The sequence below is a fragment of the Kogia breviceps genome, chromosome X (assembly GCF_026419965.1).
Source record: "Kogia breviceps isolate mKogBre1 chromosome X, mKogBre1 haplotype 1, whole genome shotgun sequence".
In the NCBI taxonomy this organism is placed as follows: Eukaryota; Metazoa; Chordata; class Mammalia; order Artiodactyla; family Physeteridae; genus Kogia; species Kogia breviceps.
This window is the reverse complement of record NC_081330.1, coordinates 134,028,889-134,045,110: the sequence shown is the minus strand read 5'-3', so window position 1 is coordinate 134,045,110 and position 16,222 is coordinate 134,028,889.

The window sequence follows — 16,222 nt, the reverse complement described above, 5'->3', positions numbered from 1 at the left end:
CCCCCCCCGATTTGGGCTTGTTTCTCTCTTAGCTCCTGATTTCCAATACACTGTTAGGAAAAGAGGATTTCCGAAGCTGGTAAAATAAGACACGTCTTGTTTTTTATTTCATGTGGATAAATTGATCTCTGGGATGTTCTCTGTGGATACTTTTCTTCTGATTATGAAGGATGGGTGAGCCCTAAGATGGGATGTTGAAAAAGGAAGAAAGGGAGAAAGATGGAAATTTCATCCTTAGCCCAGAGGAAGCAGAAGTAGGAGAAACAATAAAATCAATGCACCTGTTCTTGGAGATGTAAAGGTTTCCACCCCACCAACATCATCATCATCACCATCACCATCATCACCATCATCACCATCATCATCACCATCATCACCATCATCACCGTCATCACCATCACCACCAACATCACCACCATCACCAACATCATCACCACCTTCATCACCATCATCACCATCACCATCATCACCACCATCATCATCACCATCATCATCATCATCACCATCACCATCACCAACATCACCATCACCACCATTATCATCATCACCTTCATCACCACCATCACCACCAACATCACTACCATCACCATCACCAACATCGTCACCATCATCACCACCGTCACCATCATCATCACCCCTCCAACAACAACATAATGACCCTCTACATGAATTTGGAGCAGATTCTTCAGTTCCCGTGTGGCTTTCCAGGTTTCAAAGCTGAGTGTTCTGAGACACCCCCTGCTGAGAAACCCTGTAGTTCTGGATACCTCTTATCCCAATTTCTGGTGCTAGTCATCATTCAGAACTGCCCCTGGGTGCTGCCTTCTGAGCCTGAGGGGACGGGGGGATCCTGGTTCCGTCTTTCATACAGGATGGTAGAAATTGAACAGGCTTTGGTGGGTTTTGACTTTTTACTGTTTTTGCACACAGCGTCTCAGAATTTTGGGAAGTTGATGACCTGACAGATTGTGAACCTTGGGGATGGAGAAATGCCTTCATGCTTTTTATTTCAATAGAGGGTGTGGTTTTGTCCTTGAGCTCAGAGCCAGGCTCTCAGACCATGGAAGTGGTTGCATGTTCAGGCAGAGTCAGCCTCCGCAGGACGGCCAGGAAACTGGGATGTGTGTTCGTCGGATGCCCTCTGCTGGGGGAATCTGAAGTTTCTCTCTTGCTTTCACATCCTTACATCCTGGGTCCTTTGGAAGGGATGGTTGCAAAGATCCAGTTGCATTCCTTAAGAGAGGCTGGAGGAGGGGAAAACCCAGGTATGGATTGACCCTGAAATTCTACCTGAGGTCAGGACCCACTGAGAATGCAAAGGTAAAGTACAGGGGCTGTTGGTGGTGGTACTGGGAAATTACTTACCCTAAAGGGCACCAAGAGAGAAGGGGGCCGTGCAGGGAGAGATGGTGGTGCTCACACCTAACTCCACCTACCAGCAGATCCCATACCTGCTAGCCACCGAGCCCCGAGCCTCAGTCAACCCAGCCCCATGAATAAGTGGCTGGGCATTACGTTGCTTTCCTAGGGTTGGTGCAAGAACTACTCCAGACACAGTAGCTTAAACAGTTATCACCTTGCAGTTCTAGGGGTGAGAAGTCTCAAAGGGCTAAAGACAAGGTGTAGGCAGGGCTGGTTCCTGCTGGAGGCTCCCGGGGAGAACCTGTTTCCTTCCCTTTTCAGCATTCCCTGGCTCGCGGCTCATTCCTCTGTCTTCAAAGGGCATCACTGCAGCCTTCTTCCTATCTTCCCGTCTCGTCTGGCTCTGACCCTCCTGCCTCCCTCACATGAGGATGCTTGGGGTGACGCTTGGTGGGTCCAGCATCATCTCCCATCTCAGGGTCCTTCTTAACATCTGTAAAGTTGCTTTTGCCCCATAAGGTAACCCTCAGAAATTCTAGGGGATCAGGATGTGGACGTCCTTGCAGACATTACTGTGTCACCACACAGGGACCTGGGTGTGGACACCTCTGGGGACATTATTCTGTCCACCCTACGGGGGTCAGGATGTGGGTGTCTTTGGGGACATTATTCTGTCCACCACAAGGGCATCAGGACAGGGACGTCGTTGGTGGATATTATGTGGCGCACCACATACATCTCTGAACTGAATGCACCATCCTCGTTGCCAGGATGACCCAAGGGGACTCTTCTGTCACCCAGGACTCACCATCAGGAGGCTTCGAGACATCAGACGGTGGACATCAACCCACCCAAGAAGGGGCTGAACCAAAGCGGTCAATGTAGGACGAGCCGGAGGGCACAGCTGAGTTGGGAACAGGGCTGAGCTGCCATGGACACCAATCTGCTCCTGGATCACTGCTCCCACCAGAGCCAGAGCCAGTGTCCGGAAGGTTCCAAGCTTTCACTTCCTTCCCTCAGCGGTTTCCCTACCTCTCCCCAGCTCCTCCAAGACCACAGCATTAACGTCCCCAGACATCACAGACACGGCCATCTTGTGCATGTGCACACGAATACTGTGCAGCCCCGAATACCGTGTAGCACTTAGAGCCCAAGAAAGGGAAGGGCTCAGCTCGTTCTCCCTGCTTCTGGGTCCAAAATGAAATTTTTGCACCGAGGAAACACGACATGGTGGCTGGCCTCTTAACCACAGTGAGACTCAGTCCATCTTTGCCTCCCGATGTCCATCTGGGAAATAATTCTTCTCTCCCCAACACGATCCACATGCCCAGGGCAAATTTCCCACTTAACAGATCACCATCTATCAGGATTTGTAGAAAAGTCAAGTCTGACCAAAGCCTCGTGAAAGAAAGCTTCCCTTTCACTAATAGCCTCCAACTTTGGCTTTTTTTTTAAGGGGGGAAAAAAAAGCTAACCATAGAACACTTCCCAAACAATAAACTATTTAGCCAGTGCCCTCCCTGGCTTCTCACCTTGGTGGTCAACTCATTAATTATGAAGCCTGGCTGGCTGCTAAAAGTCTGTGCTGGCCACTCCTGCTAGGGATGCAGAGAGCGGTTAACAGTGGCGGTTTGTCTGGCCTGGGGGAGGGCAGGGGGTCCTAAAAGGGCTACTGTGGCTGCAAGGAGAGGGAGGGAGGACAGGCAGCCGGCCGTGCAGGACTGTGCTCTCTCTCTGCGCCGCTGCAGGAGGGAGCTGGTGGGGCTCAAGGACGGCATGGATTTTCTGCAAACTCACGCTGAATTGAATCCGTGCCCCCACCACGACTTTTCACGGGTACGGGACTTGGAGCTTCATGGGCTGGAGCAGGACGGTCCTGCCTTCCGGACTGACCCCTGCCTCTAGCTCTCTCCCATCCGAGCCAGCCAATAAATACACAACGGAAATCAGTGACTAGCAATTGCAGCCCCACCGGCAACTTGGCCTCCCTCCCATCCATCGGCATGTTTTGAATCTCTCTGGGTGATCCTCACCTACAGCCTGGATTCAGAGCCTCCTCCCGATGAGGCGTCAAGGTTTCTTCTTTCTCCCCCATCTCCGTCCCCTGCCCCCTGCTGCCCCCGCGAGGACCTTCCATCCTGCAAAATGGAAGTGAGCCCTGCTCACGCTCCATTCCTAGGACATGACCTTGGAGAAGCACACCGCATGCCCCTCCTGGTCCGCAACATGGCATGCCGCGCGGCTCCCTGGAGAAAGAGGGGGCACTCCATTTCTTGGGAGAGTCAGCTCACGCTCAATGGCTCAGTGGTGACTTTGGTCCTAAGGAACAAGGTACACAGGTTCCAGGAGGCACATGAAATAGCATCACCGTCATCCTGGGGGAGCCTCAGCAGACACGCCGGGTACGTGACAAAACATGGCGCGAGGCCGTTCTTCAGGGTGAAGTTAAGATTCTTCATGTCCATCACTGGCCAGTTGGTAGGCTTCGAACTTTTTTCTTCTCTGCCCCCTCCCACAGTTTAAGTGTCCATCTTGACTTCCAAGACTTACAAGTCACAAATCACCTTCAGCCACTCCCACAGCTACCCAAGCACTTGCTGTTTTCATCTTGACATCATGCATGACTGACTCTCTCCCCATGAGAATCTAAAAGCCCCTTTAGCTGCTTTATAGTATCGAAGGGAATAAAATGTGTGTTTTTATTAGAAAGCTAAATAGAAAGCTAATTCTATTGACCTGAGTTTATTCTTCATAGTGAGGTATTTAATTCATTGAAAGCACTAATCTCACCCTGAATGCTTCTTACCCATGAAGGCTGCATTCCTCCAAGAATCTTTCATGACTATATGTTGGACATATTTAAAACTCCACCAGCCACTAAGATCTCATGGAAAGTTTTCCTTCCTGGATACAGTTCTTCATGATTGAAAAAATAAATAAATTTAAAAAAAATGTTAATGGGGACAGAGTTTCAGTTTGGGTGATGAAAATGTTCCAGAGATGATTGTGGTGATGGTTTCAAAGCAAAATAAAGGTCCTTAATGCCACAGAACTGTGCACTTAACAGTGATTAAGATGGTAAATTTTGCGCTATATATATTTTACCACAACAAAAGAAGGCTGTTACATTCAAAAATTCATTTGAGGGCTTCCCTGGTCGCGCAGTGGTTAAGAATCCGCCTGCCAATGCAGGGGACACGGGTTCGAGCCCCGGTCCGGGAAGATCCCACATGCCGTGGAGCAACCAGGTCCGTGAGCCACAACTACTGAGCCTACGAGCCACTACTACTGAAGCCCACGCACCTAGAGCCTGTGCTCCACAACAAGAGAAGCCACCGCAATGAGCAGCCCGTGCACTGCAACGAAGAGAGGCCCCGCTCGCCACAACTAGAGAAAGCCCGTGTGCAGCAGCAACGAAGACCCAACGCAGCAAAAAATAAATAAATAAGTTTATTTATTTTTTTTTTAAAGTTCATTTCATTCTTTTACTTTTCATTGACTTTCATTGTATATCCTTGGCTATAAAGTGAACAAACACTTAAATATGTGTTGCCCTCAGGATGTAATAAAATCCCACTTAAGAATAATATAAACCATCCTTTTTCCTGTGAGAATTTGGCCTTGTGAAGAATTTAGGCTGGAGTCGTCAACTCAAGCATTGTTTAGATTGAAAACCTTGACATCTGGAGCTAACCTTTAGGAATTCAGCTTGTTCTGTTTTGAGTTTTCACAAAGCCCTATTATCTAGAGGGAAAAAACGTTCTGACTTCAGCCCTGGCATCACCCTGGCCCAAGCACCCACCCAGATCCTGCCACAGCATCACACCTGCTCGGCACATCCCCTCTGTATGTCCTGGCAATGTCTGGGCTGGCTCAGATGCTGCTTCGTCCCATGCCAAGAAAACAGGACATTTTCAGAAACAAAGGGGCTAAAAGGGAAACTTGTAGATATTAGAAATGTAATCACGTCATTTTCACCAGACCCATCAACTCAAAAATACCAGGAGAAAATCTGCAACATTTTAACTGGAAATCGTTTGGGTGTTAAGAAATTATATAATCATAAATCCCACCTATAGAGTTTGACCATTAATGAGTTTCACCTGTACTGGGTGAATCACACCAGGCCCTGAATTTCAGAACTTGGGAAATGAAATCTAAAACTCACCCTTGACTATTGGGTTGCATGACATGTAATTGTGCGTTGCGTTTTTTGAAATAGAAAAAAAAAATAATTGAGACGACTGAATGATTTAAGCATACAGAAAAGATGACATTTCATTTTACGTGGTTTTTAATAACATTTTTTATGAGGCTTAATCCAATTGCAAGTGTTCTCCTTCTTGGAAAATTCTTCAGAAGGACCATTTTGCTTGGATTATGGGAAGCCCAAAAGTGCAGAGTCAGCATAGGGGCAGACCCTGCTCCAGCGTCTCACATGTGGCCTCCTACGGGCTCCGGATCCAGTGCGTAAGGACAGCCATCAATTCTGGGTTTTGCTTCAGCCTGGAAGAAAAACATCAGGGATGGCCCCTGAGGGTCAGGGATCTGGACAAACACCCTGGCGAAGGTGTGGACCCTTGGTGGCTTTTTTCACCCCTGAGCTGCCCGTGGTCCCAGACAAAGGTGTCCAGTTTGAATCATGCTAACAAAACCATTTACACCCTCATGCATGCCTGGAGCCAGCTGGACACACTGACCTGTAAAATCAAACCTGTCCTAATTGCAGCGCCCACCTGCCCATCAGAGGTGGTGGTGCCTTGGCCCCAGAAGCTCTCCTGGCCAAGCGCACTTGGAGGGGAGGGAGGAGAGGTCACCAGGGCACAGGTCAGAGTTAGAAAGTGTCCACCTGCCCAGGTGCACGGGGCTGCCCTCCACGCGGGGACCCTCCAGGCCCTGGGTCTGTCTGCAGGATTGAGGGACCCTCCAGGCCCTGGGTCTGTCTGCAGGATTGGGGGATCCTCCATGCTCTGGGGCTGTCTGGGGCTTGGGGAACAAAATAACATGCCTCCACCTCTTAAAGCTTCATCTTCCTGAAAACAAGCTGACTCCAATCCTGTACCCGTTGATACCTGGATAATCCATCACCCGAGCAAACCCGGGTGGATGAAGAGCAAATGCTCTCCCAGCTGTGAAGGGTCCCCAGCCCCCGGCCCTTTTTCTTCTCCAGACGCAGCCCCTCCTTATCCCCACAATGATTTCTAAACTACTTATTTAGACAGAAACAGGAAGGTCCGTGGCTCTCTGCTTCCCTTCGATCCCACTTTTAACCTGACGCTGCGGTGTTCCAAGAGCTCCAGGACATCTTTTGAGCCGATTGCCAAATGCCAGCCACCTGAGAGCCACGGACAAACCACGTTTTCCCGTCTGTGACATTGAGCTGAACCAGGAACGCCCAATTTGGGCATCTTTGCCCCGGTCCGGTGTCCCTGGGCTGTCCACTGCTACAATGGCCCCATCCTAACGGGGTCGATTTTGAGCAAGAAACTGGGTTCGTTTGGGATGACTTGATCACCCGTCGGGGGGAGGGTCCATCTTTCACATCCGCCATGGAGTTTGGGGGCGTGAGATGCGTACAGTGGGCTCTCAGCAGACCTTGCACTTTTCTTAGGTTTTCTTTACCCCCGTAGGCTGCTTTGAGGAGCCGCGGACATCTGCTGCCCTCCAGTGGCCCTCGGGGAGTGTGATCCATGGACTCGGCCTGAGAAGAAACACCTCCCACCTCCATCTTGCCTGTGGAGTCGACCCTGACACTCAAGGAAAAACGGGAGGTATTTCTAGAGGGGTCCAGGTGGGTATTCCAGACAAATGCAAGGAAACTCCCAGAATGAGTTTCTGCACTTTTGCATATTCTCCCCGCGTCTTGGTCTCCGGCAGAGGGCTGAGCATCTTTTGAAGACCCTTAGTGTGGAGCTTTCTCTGGCAGAGATGAAAAGGAAATGATTCATTCATCTCCCCAGCACAGCTTTCGGGGATAAAGGGCTCGGCAATAGGAAGTTGAATTTCCCTGGCATCCTGAGGAAGAGTTGCTTGTCTGCAGGGACAGAACTCTGTTGACGCCCCCGCCATGAGTGTCCCGCTGCGTGAGAAGGCAAAGGGGACTTCGTGCCCCTCAGAGGGGAGCTTACCCGTCCTCATCCTTCATAACGTGGATCAAATCTGTAAGCAGCCCTCACCTGCCCAGACCGTAGGGGGGTAAATGCACCAGGACGCATTCATGTCTGGGATGAGGCCATGTGGGAAACTGAGACCACAAGCTGGATTTCTTTTTTCTTTTCTTTCTTTTTTTTTTTTTTTTTTACATATACATGTATAAACTTACTTTTTTTAACTTTTATTTTATATTCGAGTAGAGTTGATTTACAATGTTGTGTTACTTTCAGTTGTACAGCAAAGTGATTCAGTTATACATATACATGTATCTATTCTTCTTCATCTATGAGTGTATTTGTTTTGTAAATAGGTTCATTTGCACCCTTTTTTTAGGTTCCACATATAAACAATATCATATGATATTTGTCTTTCTCTGTCTGACTTACTTCACTCAGTATGATCATCTCTAGGTCCACCCATGTAGCTGCAAATGGCATGATTTCATTCTTTTTTATGGCTGAGTAGTATTCCATTGCATACATGTACCACATCTTCTTTATCCATTCCTCTGTCGATGGACACTTAGGTTGCTTCCATGTCCTGGCTATTGTAAATAGAGCTGCAATGCACATTGTGGTACATGACTCTTTTTGAATTACAGTTTTCTCAGGATATATGCCCAGTAGTGGGATTGCTGGGTCGTATGGTAGTTCTATTTGTAGTTTTTTAAGGAACCTCCATCCTGTTCTCTATAGTGACTGCACCAATTTACATTCCGACCAACAGTTCAAGAGGGTCCCCTTTTCTCCACACCCTCTTCTGCATTTGTTGTTTGTAGCTTTTTCGATGATGGCCATTCGGACCGTCTGTTCTTCTAAGGGCTGAGCCATCTTTGCTAAGAACGTTTTAGTCTGCCTGAGAGGTCCACACCCCCTCCCTTCCCCTGTTAAGATGGTCTGTAACCTCTCAAATCTCACCACTTTTGGGGGTGTTCACCTCTTCTCCTGTGAGGCCCTCGTGCATGTAATGTGATGTTAAACTTTAATAGGCCTGTGTACCTTTTCTTCCGCGAGTCCACCTGTTGTCAGTTTATTTTGTAGGCCCAGCTGTCGCACTTAGGAGGGCAGAGGTAAAGGCTTTTTTCTCCAACAACCCATTCACCAAGTCATAAAGTGCATCTCAAGAAGGCTTACAAAGGCTAAAACCCAATAAAGTGTATTCTCAGAAAACAATAAAATTATACTAGAGACCAATGACAAAAAGATAACACAGGAGTTAGAAGGAAAAAACGCAGTAAAATAAATTCAAAGAAAGTATTGGAAAGGAAATTATAAAGATTTTTTAAATAGGGGGGAGGGCTTCCGTGGTGGCACAGTGGTTGAGAATCCACCTGCCAATGCAGGGGACACGGGTTCGAGTCCTTGTCTGGGAAGATCCCACATGCCACAGAGCAACTAAGCCCATGCGCCACAACTACTGAGCCTGCGCTCTAGAGCCCGCGAGCCACAACGACTGAGCCCACAAGCCACACTCCTGAAGCCCGCACGCCTGGAGCCCGTGCTCCACAACAAGAGTAGCCCCTGCTCGCCGCAACTAGAGGAAGCCCGTGCACCGCAACGAAGACCCAACGCAGCCAAAAAATAAATTAATTAATTAATAAGAAATAATAAAATAGGGGGGAAATACAACCAAAGCGAAAATGTGGTTTTACAACAAAACTGACAAAGTTGATAAACCCCTGGTGAGGCCAACAGAGAGAAAGAATGAACAAACAGCAGATAGAAGAAACAGGAGAAGAAATAGAAATCGTGGTGTCAGCATTAGAACAGAAGAAATAGGGAATTCCCTGGCTGTCCAGTTGTTAGGACTCTGCCCGGGGCAAGGGTTCAATCCCTGGTTAGGGATAAAAGATCCCACAAGCTGCAGGAGTGGCCCCCCCTGAAAAAAAGAAAGAAAGAACAGAAGAAATAAAATAATTATCTGCAGATAAATAAGTATGTACCTAGAAAATTCAAAATTATCTAAAGATGAATGAATGCTTATCTGGCAAAAGCCGAACACAAAATCAATATACAAAAATCACTTGTTTCTACCTAGTAGAAAAAAAAAAATTTTTTTTTAACGTTAAAGAAAAGATGCCATTTAGGAGAGGAGAGCATAAAATCTAGGAGCTTAGAAAAAATTCCAACCAAAGATGTAAAACACTTCTGATCTGAAAAATTTCCAAAACGTTGCTGAAAATGGAATCAGGTGATAATACATCGTACTTAGGCTACCAACCAGGGTTCTTGGCCTCCTCAATCAACAGAAATTGATCAGAGGGCAGACAAAAAATTCAGGCCAGGCTTTATTGGGGCCCCTGATGCAGTTGGGTGAGCACGAGGGCGGCGAGCTGGCTCCTTATACGGGGTGAGGGTACAGGTGGGTTCAGGGGTCGGGCTGGAGGGGAGGCTTAGGTGGTCTAACCACCCCTTAGGTGGTGTGGAGTGCAGGGGGCCTACCCAGGACCCTGCTTTCGCGCCCCGCCCTTCAAAAGTGGCAACTGGGTTTCTTGGTCTCTTTGTATCTTTTAGGTCCAGGATTTGTCCCGACTGCGCATGCACGCAGTTATTTTTGGTCCCATAGAGTTTCTTTGTATTTTGTTGTGTCCGGGTGCAAGCGCCGCCGCCCTGCAGCAGAGTCCCAGGTCCCAGCCTGTTTCCCTTACAGGTTAAGATGCTCTGTATTTTCAAGAGCCTGATTGTCTGCCCGTCGTCACCTGGAGATCCCACCCAAGTCCAATTAGAATTTCAACCAGTTTTTTTTTCCGTTGTTATTGACAAGCTGTTGAGAAAGGGTGTGTCGGAATTCAAACGGGCTCAGATTCGCCAAACAGAGGGGATGAGGGGGGGAGGCGGAGAGAAAAACAAGAAACACACAGTGTATCAGCCAGCCAGATGCCACGTTTATTAATCAAGCTGCAAAAGTAAGTCAACCGGCCACGGGGCAGAGTCTGGAATGAACCCCGCAGACCCCAAGAGAGTCCAGGACGGGGTCCTGGGTTACAGACCTTATGTGGCAGCAGGGGGCGCTGTAGACACGCCCCGACCGGCTGCCTCGGAATAGCTAGGAATGCGTCCTTCACTCCCACCTGACTCAGAATCTCTGTCCAGGTGGATTATAAACCTCGGTGTGAATATTAAACCGTAGAGCGCTCAGAAACTCAGATAGGAGGACCTTCCGGGGCATTTGTTGAAAAGGACACAATAAGCAAGAAAAGACTCATCAATCGAGTTCTACCAGCCAGGGGGCTCCGGGAACCCCAGGGAGGTAGGGTGAAAACCCTTTTCCTGCTGGGATTTTCCCCAAGGCCCTTCCAGACGTCTCCATTGTGTTTCTAACGTATTTCTTGCTTATGCGGTGAATTGCACCCTCCTAGAATTCTCCAGGTGTGTGCGTGTTTATTATTTTCTTGGAACATCGTTTATTTTTTTTAATGCTATCCTGTCATTGTAGCATTGGCAGAATTATTTTTAGTGTATTTGGAGGATTATTGGGCGTGGGGTCGGGACACATTCTCCTTGTACCTGTCACAGAAATGTGCTGATGTAGAGCATGACCCTGGTCCACCACCACCCCTTGCCCCGGGCGCCATCGGTCAGGTGACCCTGCCTTGCTGCACAGGAGAAAACAGGGTTGCACAGAAAGGTCCGTTGGTTTTCACATCTGTGGGCCAGACCCATTCAGCATAAAGATACCTAAACACATATTTTGCTTAATCGTTGGCTTGAGTTTCTTGCCTCTTTTTTGTGTCCTTTCACACCCTGGGGACTCAGAGTTGGCCTGAAAAATAGTTTCAGCTGAGGACATTGGAGATGCAACAGATGCTGGGAAGAAACAACAACAACAAATTTCTAGACCTTCCCTTCTCTGACCCAAAGGGGCAACTGCTAGGAAATAAGGCTCCATAAATTCCTCTTCAAAATGGATCTACTCCCAGAATTCAGAACACCAGAAAACTTCCCCTCCCCCCCAAAAAAAACTAAAACGTAAAAACCTCTCCCCAAATCCCTTCTCCAGGGGAGTTTTTGTCCCCAGAAGGAGATGGAAAAATCACTCATACCCATACAGACAAATATCATCACAAACTTTCTCATCTCCTGTGTGTGCTCGGAAAACCCACTTCTCTTTCCAAAAAGTTACTTGTTTTCCCCTCAGTGCTTTTCTGGCCAGCCTCCCTTTCACCTTGAAGCCCCAAAATTCTAACAATCCTTTCCACTTACTCAGAACATGCCACCCCCAAGTATGCCGCTTTGGCCTGTGGATGATTTGGACCTAAAAGCCACACAGAGCCAGTAAACTCCAGATAAGTAAGGAGATTTCCCCGTAGAAAGGAAATGCTCATTTGTAAAGGTGTATCTCTCTCCCATATCTGGAAAAAGAGGCCTCGTAAGAACTCTTATCAATAGAGAAGGCTCCACTTAATCTACATAACAAGCCCTGATAAATACCCTCTTTCACCATAGTTTCCTAGTCAGCTCCCCATAATTTGGCTTCTCCCCCCAGAACCCTCAAATCTGTTTTCCTTTGTTTAGCTTAAAAAAGGTATATATAACCACCCCTTGGAATTACTTGCCTCTGGGTACCCCCAAGTGTAACCGAGATGCTTTGCTAATAAACTTCAGTTTTTCTCCTGATAATCTGTCTGTGGCCAATCTCAGTTATAAGGCCCCACCCAGAGAACCTAAAATGAGTACAGGAAAAATTTGTTTTTTCCTCTGTACACTCACCACTGAATTCTCCTCTAAGTATGCACATTGCATGCATAAATCACCTCTGGTGTTTTGTCCCTTCTTGTTAATCTGTCTTTTGTTGGTATAATTCACAGGCCCCAGACACCGAACCTAAAAGGGTAGGGGAAAAATGTTTTTCCCCTGCAGTTCAAACCTCACTGTGGAACGATCATTACATAAAGATTCCTCTTAAGAACCACTTGGAAGCAGAGAATTCTGCAGTCACCCAGTCCTTAGACCAGCTTCTGTGGTCTTGTCCCCAACACTTCATCTGTTCCATGTGCCCGGTTGGCTGGGGGTGCGATTGACATGCTAAGAATGTAGCCAGGGCAGCAGGACGGTCCATAATGGGGACCTCGTTGGAATCAGGACACGTTATCAAAGCCTATGAATTTTCAGAGAGGGGAGCCTGGATTCCAGGGGCCCTGATGTGGCCATATTTTTGCCAGTTTCTCACTCGCCAGGAGCCAGTGGCTGACGTGGCTGGGTGCACCTCGTCCAATCAGTTGAAAGCCTGAGTAGAACAAAAGCATGAACTGCCCTGAGCCAGGAGAGGTGCCCAGGGAGAAATTTAACAAACGGCATGCAAATGCTTGACTGAGAAAATGACCTGTCTCTATGGAAGAGCTGCACAAATGGAAAGACATACCATATCCATGGATGAGGAAGCTTATAGATTCATTGAATGAGTTTCTAGTTAAGTCCAGGTGGAGTTTCTCAGTGACTGGGAAAGATGACCCTGAAATTCATACAAAAGGAAAAGGATTTTTTTAAAATTATTATTTATTTTTGGCTGTGTTGGCTCTTTGTTGCTGCACGCAGGTTTTCTCTAGTAGCAGTGAGCGGGGGCTACTCTTTGTTGCGGTGCGCGGGCTTCTCATTGCGGTGGCTTCTCTTGTTGCAGAGCACGGGCTCTCGGCGCGCAGGCTTCAGTAGTTGTGGCGCATGGGCTTAGTTGCTGCGATCTTCCTGGATCAGGGCTCAAACCTGTGTCCCCTGCATTGGCAGGCGGATTCTTAACCACTGTGCCACCAGGAAAGCCCAGAAAAAAAGGATTAAGACATTTTTCAGAAGAAAAAAATGGGGAGAGATAGAGGAGTACTCTCCTGAATATCAAGATTAGGTTTATAAGGGCTTCCCTGGTGGCGCAGTGGTTGAGAGTCCGCCTGCCGATGCAGGGGACGCGGGTTCGTGCCCCGGTCCGGGAGGATCCCACGTGCCGCGGAGCGGCTGGGCCCGTGAGCCATGGCCGCTGGGCCTGCGCGTCCGGAGCCTGTGCTCCGCCACGGGAGAGGCCACAACAGTGAGAGGCCCACATACCGCAAAAAAAAAAAAAAAAAGATTAGAGTTATGAATAGGCAAATAACTATGTTCTTATGTCCTTTACATAAGAACAGAAACACATTCTTATGTAAACGGAAACTCTGTTTATGGCAGAGAGGGCCACAAGGTGGGGAAAGGGTGGGTGCATCAGTAGAAGGTGGTAGACAATGGGCCATCCATAAAGAAAAAATAAATAAAATTAAATCTCTGTGATAGGCGTTAATTTTGGCCCCTAGATTCTTCTCACCCTGATGCCACACCCATGAATATGTTCCATTGCTTGTCAGAAATCTTTGCGGAGGTAAATGAGATTCCTACTCAGTTGTGTTTAAGATAAATGACCCTGTGCTATATAATCACAAAAGCCCTTCAAAGAAGAAGAGGCAGGTAGAACGATTCCAAGCATGAGAAGGAATAAATTCTGCCAGGATGCTGAATGACCTTGGCAGTGGATTCTTACCTGCTGGCCACAGCCAGCACCAGGTACAACCTTGGACAAGCCCACGGATGCCAGTGTGGAAACCCACAGGAGAGCACACTCCTCTCTGCCGGACCAGGAGGCCCCGAAACCCCAGCCAGGGAGCTCTGTCACCTGCCCCGTGCAAAGGAGCAAGAAAGCAAGACCCACGGATCTTCCCAAATGAACCCCCCAAACTGGACCTCCTCAGAACTGAAGAGGACACACTGTTTTTTGAAATTGAACTGCAGTTGATTTACAGTGTGTTAGGTTCAGGGGTACAGCATAGTGATTCAGTGACATTTTTTCCAGATTCGTTTCCATTATACGTTATTACAAGACGCTGAGTATATTTCGCTGTGCTATACAGTAGGACCTTGTTGTGTGACTATTTTATATATAGTAGTATCTATCTGTTACTCCCAAGCTCCTAATTTATCCCTTCCGACCTTCCCCCTTTGGTAAGCCTACATTTCTTTCCTACGTCTGTGGGTGGGTCTATTTCTGTTCTTTAAAAGAAGATACAAAACGAAGCGCTATTGTATTTCTGCCTTCCTGGGAAAGGCAGTGCACGAGACGCATTTGTGCTGCACAGAAGGAGACGCCTCACAGTTTGCTCAGAGTGTGGGCGGAGGTGTCCCCATGCCCTGGAAGTGGAGGATGGCGGTGCCATTCTCTGAGCCTCCCCCAGAGAAAACACGTGTTTCTGTGCTCGCAACGCGTCTCACACCGAGGGGGGGGGGGTGTGGCTTCCACACGGACAGCTTCTCCGATTCATTGTGGATAGCAGGCGGTGTCCCAGCCTCCTTGGTGACCCTGAGTTCCCCGGGGATAGTGCAGACCCCTCAGGGTAGGGGATCAGCCCCACAAGGCTGGCCACACTTCAGCCAAATGTTAGGGACGCACGGGGTAAGTCATGGGGTGAAGGGGCTCCCCTGCCCTCTCCAGGGGCACATCATCCTCCCGGCACCTCCGTGAGTTCACCAGACGGGAAGCTCTCCAAACCCCGTCGTTTAGGGTTTTACGGAGGGTCCAAGGTGGATTAAATCACTGAGCAGGGCTGATTCATTCAATCGCCAGCCCCTGTGCCCTCCCCGGAGGTCCGAGAGTGGGGCTGAAATTCCAACCATCTCACCGCAGGGTTGGTTCCCCTGGCAACCAGCCCCCATCCTGAAGGCATCCAGGGGCCCCTGTTGGGTTGAAAAGGACTTATTATGAATAACCAAAGAAGTGCTTCTCCCACCCCCACCCCCCCATCCCCGAGCCCGTCAGGACATCGCGAGGGTTTTAGGAGCTCTGTGACAGGAACCAAGGCAGAGAACATATATTTCTTTTCTTTTCTTTTTCTTCCAGGCATTTCACACACCTGTCACCCCCCCGCCTCTGGCAAGCATCAATCTGTTCTCTGTATCTGTGAATTTGTTGGGGTTTTTTTGTTTGTTTTCGGTTACACGTATAAGTGATAACATACAGTATTTGTCTTTCTCTGTCTGACTTAATTCACTGGGCACATCATGCCCTCCAAGTCCATCCATGTTGCTGCAAATGGCATCATTTCTCATTCTTTTTATGGCTGAGTCGTATTCCATTGTGTGTATATATATATATATACAGAGAGAGCGAGATGATATAGATAGATAGATAGAGATGGTGAATGATCGGTAGACAGATGTTCGGTAGATAGATGATAAATGATAGACAGGTGGATAATAGGTAGGTAGGTAGATAGATGATAGACGATAGATGATAGTAGAGATAGATAGATATAGATGATAAATAAAAGGTAGGTACATAGATGATAGATATAGATGATAAATAAAAGATAGGTAGGTAGATGATAAATGATGGATAGGTAGATAGATAAATGATATAGATAGATATAGATGATAAATAAATGATAGGTAGACAGATGACAGATAGATAGGTATCACGTTGTCTTTACCCCTTCCTCCGTCAGTGGATACTTAGGCTGTTTATGTATCTCGGCTATTGTAAGTAGAGCTGCTCTAAACATGGAGTTGCAGATGTCTCTTTGAGATCCTGACTATTTATTCCTTACATAAAAGCCCAGAAGAGTGGGATTGCCAGACTGCCCAGTGTCTTTCATATTTTATCACCGATCCAACACAGCCAAACATAAATAAATAAATTAATTACTTTAAAATAAATAAATAAATAAAAGCCTCTTGCAGCCCAGAAACAAGGTCCCGGGTCC